Here is a 7,441-nt window from a genome sequence, read left to right on the forward strand (position 1 = left end):
GAACAAAAATAAAATTGGGTTGCCTCCCAACAAGCGCTATCGTTTAACGCCCCTAGCTAGGCATAACGAGCGAGAATAGATCTAGGTATTGTCATCTTTGGTAGGTAATTCTTCAATTAGGCATCTACCATCTTTAGGAATTTCTTTATTTTTATTAATTATCAAACTTTTAGGCACAAGATCAAAAAATTCATTTGTAATAAATGGTTCTTTAATGATAGCAAAAAGATTGGGATGAATACTTATAGATTTAAGATCAGCAGTTTCCTTACTAGAAGATTCACCCTTATTTTTAGGAACATACATAAGCTTGGCAATTTTAGTAGGAGGACTAGGAGTATTCTTTACGGAAGAAAAAGCGGTTCCCAAATTTGTAATGATACTCTCTAGTTTGTCAATTCTAGTAGAATCTAAGTTCATCTTCTCATTAACTATGGGTTCCTTTTCCTTAATATTTTTCAAGGTCATTCCTAACTTAGATCCATATTGAGTAATTTGATTGTGGACCTTTTTATCTAGATTTTCAATTGATTCAATAGTAGCAACTTTATTTTCAATAATTTCAAGTCTTTGCATAACATGCTCCAAAGTTAACATGGTCCCATTAACCAAAAGAAGTGGTGAGCCAGATAAATCTATCATAGCATTATAAGAGTCAAAAGTATGGCTACCCAAGAAGTTCCCTCCGGTAATGGTATCGAGGATATATCTATACCAAGGATTAACACCTACATAAAAATTGCGAAGAAGAACTAAGGTAGATTGTTTCCTGGTAGATATATTTTGAGCATTGCAAATTCTATACCAAGCATCTTTTAGATTTTCTCCCTCCCTTTGTTTAAAATTTAGAACTTCACTCTCGGGAGACAACGGAGAAGATATGAGACTAGCCATGACGACAAGCAAACAAACTAGCACACGAGCAAACAAAAAGGCAAACAGAGAGGGAGGATAGAGAGAGAGGGCAAATGAAACGGCAAGGGTGAATTGGGGGGAGAGGAAAGCGAGAGGCAAATGGCAAATAATGTAATGCGGGAGATAGGGATTGTGATGGGTACTTGGTATATTGACTTTTTGCGTAGACTCCCCGGCAATGGCGCCAGAAATCCTTCTTGCTACGTCTTGTGCTTGCGTTGGTTTTCCCCGAAGAGGAAGGGATGATGCAGCAGAGTAGCGTAAGTATTTCCCTAAGTTTTTGAGAACCAATGTATCAATCCAGTAGGAGCCCATGCTCAAGTCCCTCGTACCTGCACAAAGCGATAGCTACTCGCAACCAACACGATTAGGGGTTGTCAGGCCCTTCACGGTCACTTACGAGAGTGAGATCTAATAGATGGAATATTTTTGGTATTTTTGATATAAAGATGCAAAGTAAAAACTAAAAGCAAAGTAAATAGCAAAACAATATAAAAGTGATGGAGATTGATATGATGAGAATAGACCCGGGGGCCATAGGTTTCACTAGTGGCTTCTCTCAAGAGCATAAGTATTCTACGGTGGGTGAACAAATTATGTTGAGCAATTGATAGAATTGTGCATAATTATGAGAATATCTAGGCATGATCATGTATATAGGCATCACGTCCGTGACAAGTAGATCGAAACGATTCTGCATCTACTACTATTACTCCACTCATCGACCGCTATCCAGCATGCATCTAGAGTATTAAGTTAAAAACATAGTAACACCTTAAGCAAGATGACATGATGTAGAGAGATAAATTCATGCAATATGAAATAAACCCCATCTTGTTATCCTCGATGGCAACGATACAATAGGTGCCTTGCTGCCCCTTCTATCACTGGGTAAGGACACCGCAAGATCGAACCCAAAGCTAAGCACTTCTCCCATGGCAAGAACTACCAATCTAGTTGCCCAAACCAAACGGATAATTCGAAGAGACTTGCAAAGATAACCAATCATGCATAAAAGAATTCAGAGAAGATTCAAATATTATTCATAGATAGACTTGATCATAAACCCACAATTCATCGATCTCAACAAACACACCGCAAAAAGAAGATTACATCGAATAGATCTCCACAAGAGAGGGGGAGAACTTTGTATTGAGATTCAAAGAGAGAGAAGAAGCCATCTAGCTACTAACTATGGACCCGAAGGTCTGAGGTAAACTACCCACACTTCATCAGAGGGGCTAGGATGATGTAGAAGCCCTCCGTGATGACGGCCCTCTTCCGGTGGAGCTCCGGAACAGGCCCCAAGATGGGATCTCGTGGATACAGAAAGTTGCGGCGGTGGAATTAGGTTTTCGGCTCCTGTTCTGATCGTTTGGGGGTATGTGTGTATATATAGGAGGAAGGAGTACGTCGGTGGAGCACCGAGGGGCCCACGAGACAGGGGGGCGCGCCCTAGGAGGGGGGGCGCCCCCACCCTCGTGACCACCTCTTTGATCCCTTGCAGTAGGGTCCAAGTCTCCTGGATCACGTTCGGTGAGAAAATCACGTTTCCGAAGATTTTATTCCGTTTGGACTCCGTTTGATATTCCGTTTATCCGAAACACTGGAATAGGCAAAAAAACAACAATTCTGGGCTGGGCCTCCGGTTAATAGGTTAGTCCCAAAAATAATATAAAAGTGGAAAATAAAGCCCAATATAGTCCAAAACAGTAGATAATATAGCATGGAGCAATCAAAAATTATAGATACGTTGGAGACGTATCACACCACGAAAACCTAATTCCACCGCCGCAACCTTCTGTACCCGAGAGATCCCATCTTGGGGCCTTTTCCGGAGCTCCGTCGGAGGGGGCATTGATCATGGAGGGCCTCTACATCAAGTCCATGGCCTCTCTGGTGACGTGTGAGTAGTTCATTTCAGACCTACGGGTCCATAGTTATTTGCTAGATGACTTCTTCCCTCTCTTCGGATCTCAATACAAAGTTCTCCTCGATCTTCTTGGAGATCTATTCGATGTAATCTTCTTTTGCGGTGTGTTTGTCGAGATCCGATGAAATGTGGGTTTATGATCCAGTTTATCTATGAACAATATTTGATTCTCCTCTGAATTGTTTTATGTATGATTGGTTTATCTTTGCAAGTCTCTTCGAATTATCAGTTTGGTTTGGACTACTAGATTGATCTTTCTTGCAATGGGAGAAGTGCTTAGCGTTGGGTTCAATCTTGCGGTGTCCATTCCCAGTGACAGCAGGGGCAGCAAGGCACGTATTGTATTGTTGCCATCGAGGATAAAAATATGGGGTTTATATCATATTGCATGAGTTTATCCCCCTACATCATGTCATCTTCCTTAAAGCATTACTCTGTTCTTATGAACTTAATACTCTAGATGCATGCTAGATAGTGGTCGATGTGTGGAGTAATAGTAGTAGATGTAGAATCGTTTCGGTCTACTTGTCGTGGACGTGATGCCTATATACATGATCATACCTAGATATTCTCATAACTATGCTCAATTCTATCAATTGCTCGACAGTAATTCGTTTACCCACTGTAATACTTATGCTCTTGAGAGAAGCCACTGGTGAAACCTATGTCCCCCGGGTCTATCTTCCATCATATTAATCTTCCAATACTTAGTTATTTCTTTTGCCTTTTATTTTACTTTGCATCTTTATCATAAAAATACTATCTTATCATATCTATCAGATCTCACTCTCGTAAGTGACCATGAAGGGCTTGACAACCCCTTTATCGTGTTGGTTGCGAGGTTGTTATTTGTTTGTGTAGGTGTGTGGGACTTGAGCGTGATCTCCTACTGGATTGATACCCTGATTCTCAAAAACTGAGAGATATACTTACGCTACTTTGCTGCATCACCCTTTCCTCTTCAAGGGAAAACCAACGCAGTGCTCAAGAGGTAGCAGGCCCCCTGGCAGACCTATGATGCCCATCTTTGGCTATATGGAGTCTTTCATAGAGGAAAAAAATTATAAGCAAGCTCACGGGACGAAACTTCGCCGCCACGAGGCGGAACCAATCTAGGGCTCCGGCGGAGCTGTTCTGCAGGGAAACTTCCCTCCGGGAGGGGGAAACCATCACCATCGTCATCACCATCGATCCTCTCATCGGGAGGGGATCAATCTCCATAAACATATTCACCAGCACCATCTTATCTCAAACCCTAGTTCATCTGTTGTATCCAATCTTTGTATCAAAACCTCAGATTGGTACCCGTGGGTTGCTAGTAGTGTTGATTACTCCTTGCAGTTGATGCTAGTTGGTTTACTTGGTGGAAGATCATATGTTCAGATCCATTATGCATATTAATGCCCCTCTGATTATGAACATGAATATGCTTTGTGAGTAGTTCCATTTGTTCCTGAGGACATGGGAGAAGTCTTGCTATAAGTAGTCATGTGAATTTGGTATTCGTTTGATATTTTGATGAGATGTATGTTGTCTCCCCTCTAGTGGTGTCATGTGAACGTCGACTACATGACACTTCAGCATTGTTTGGGCCTAGAGGAAGGCATTGTGAAGTAATAAGTAGATGATGGGTTGCTAGAGTGACAGAAACTTAAACCCCAGTTTATGTGTTGCTTCGTAAGGGGCTGATTTGGATCCATATGTTTCATGCTATGGTTAGGTTTACCTTAATACTTCTGTTGTAGTTGCGGATGCTTGCAATAGGGGTTAATCATAAGTGGGATGCTTGTCCAAGGAAGGACAGTACCCAAGCACCGGTCCACCCACATATCAAATTATCAAAGTACCAAACGCGAATCATATGAACATGATGAAAACTAGCTTGATGATAATTCTCATGTGTCCTCGGGAGCGCTTTCCTTTATATTGTTTGTCCAGGCTTGTCCTTTGCTACAAAAAGGATTGTGCCATCTTGCTGCACCTTATTTACTATTATTACTTGTTACCCGTTACACATTACCTTATCACAAAACTATCTGTTATCGATAATTTCAGTGCTTGCAGAGAATACCTTGCTGAAAACCGATTATCATTTCCTTCTGCTCCTCGTTGGGTTCGACACTCTTACTTATCGAAAAGGCTACGATAGATCCCCTACACTCGTGGGTCATCACAGCCATGGAGGTTGACAAGGCCTTGGCATCCGAGGAGGACAACGAGGAGGAGCTGCCATTTTGCCCAACCTCCAATGACCATGAGGTCGGCGGCTCTAGCACTAACTTCATCAACATATTCGATGACGGGTAGTGTAGATGGTAGTTTGCTATTAGTTCGTACGTAGATCGTGGCTGTTGAATGTCAGAAAATGTAAATCGTTAAATGGTGAGTGTGATTGTGAAGTGTGAAATATGGAGGGTGACTGATCACCATCTGTGGACGTGATCGGATGTGTCTGCGAACGTTTGGGGGCTCAACTTTACTATATGTGTGGTTATAGATGCTCTCACATGCCTTTTCACGTACAAAAATGTTTTCATGATAGATGTAGTGACTGCTAGAATATTTGGATGATGTACAACGGTTGTTGTTCTGGTGCGCTGGTCTTATTAGGGCTTAGTATGACGATTTTTTAATTGTCTACTACATCAAAGTTTGTTCGGCTTCAGCGAGGGAGAGACGATGATGGCGATGAAAATGCAATCAAGTCCTTAATCATGTTTTAATGTTGATGACAATATACATATAAGGGACTGGTTATGTTTGCTAAGTGTATACATAGGTTATTAGTCTCTTTGGCATCATTGTGTAGGGATCATGGACCCACCAAAATATACACCTTCCGTTCCTTGATATAAGGTGTATAGATTTTTGAGAAAAAAATCCGAAATATAAGATGTATTGCGTTGCACTACTCATTTGGGTATTTTTCTTTTAGGGATTTGATTACCTTTCCTTATATAAGGCAAGCTCCTCTATTTTCTCATGTCAATTAGTCAGGTGTAATCTCGCTCAAAACTTATGCAATTTTCCCTCGATGTGCGTTTTTTAATTTCCGTGCCAAAAACTACACACCCTATATTTAGGAATGGAGGGAGTATGACTCAAGCATGTTGAAAACGAGAAGCGTAGCTTTTCAGTTAATCTTGAGATATAGGAATCCGTGCATTATTAAGAAGGATCAAAAGGGTCAGGGGCGGAGACAGGGGTTGCGAGCAGGGGTCAGACACCCCCCATCGTCTCGCCCCCCTATGAATGCTGGCTAAGTATTACACTAATTTAATATGGGCATTTAATACACGTATGGGCTGAGGTAATTTGCCAACTCGAAGTTAATGGCCCAATATTCCAGCCAAAGGCCCAAGATGAAAGTAATCCTTAGGTCTACGCATCAGTCAAATGGGCATACACGCAGCCGTCGATCGAGTAGACGGTTTCCTTCCCGAGTTCTCTTCGTGCGTCGTCGCCCCCGGAGCACAGGGCGCTCAGCGCTTCTCCTCCAGCGATTGAATCCATGGCTGCTTCACAGACTGATCAAGGCTTCTGGCATGAATTCGGAGGTACGATTACTCTACAGTAACAACAATAACCTACTGTACTAGATCTCCACATCGATCGCACATTACAAACTAAGATTCTGGGCGAATTACTAATCAGATGCGGCAAGATCGGAATTTATAAATGTAATTTGACTCTTTGTGCAATGTTAGGATGAAGAGGAAATATACCAAAATAAATTCATTTTACAAGAGGTGACTCGGTATTTAGTATTACCCCGTCTCAAAAACCATGTCTTAGATTTATCTAGATACGGACATATCTAACACAAAAATATCTCTAAATAAATTCATATTTAGACAAATTTAAAACAAGTTTTTTGGGAAGAGGAAGTACTATACACCCAGGTATTTTTACAGGTAAATCTAAACTAATACTCCCTCCGTCCGGAAATATTTGTCATCAAAATGGATAAAAGGAGATGTATCTAGACGTATTTTAGTTCTAGATATATCTTTTTTTTGCAGCGAGTTCTAGATACATCTCTTTCTGTTCATTTTGATGACAGGTATTCTCAGACGGTTGCCCGTCCAAATTAATTGTCTTAAATTTGTTTAGATATGGATGTATATAACACTAAAACATATCTAAATGCATTTGTATCTAGACAAATTTAAAACAACTAATTTGAAACGGACAGAGTAGAAATTTAGTTTTTTTATATTGCCAATCAAATGTTGCCATACGTTTGTATTAATGCTACTCCCTCCATTCCAAAATATAGTGCGCCCGCGCTTACCGAGGTCCAATTTTGACCATAAATTTAACCAACGAGACCAACTGCGGTGGGTGAAAAATTATATAATTGAAAACTTTTTTTGAATATGAATTCACTGGTATAACTTTTTCTCCCGCCTCAGTCGGGTTCGTTGGTTAAATTTATGGCCAAAGTTGAAGCACGGAAATAGAGGGAGCAATATATTTTGGAACGGATGGAGTAGTTTTGAGATTATATTATTGTGATGTGGCTTCTAAGTGTTTATTATTTTTCTCGCCCCCCTCATGCCTTAATCCTGGCTCCGCCCCTGAAAAGGGTTC

This window comes from Triticum aestivum, chromosome 5A (assembly GCF_018294505.1).
Source record: "Triticum aestivum cultivar Chinese Spring chromosome 5A, IWGSC CS RefSeq v2.1, whole genome shotgun sequence".
NCBI lineage: Eukaryota > Viridiplantae > Streptophyta > Magnoliopsida > Poales > Poaceae > Triticum > Triticum aestivum.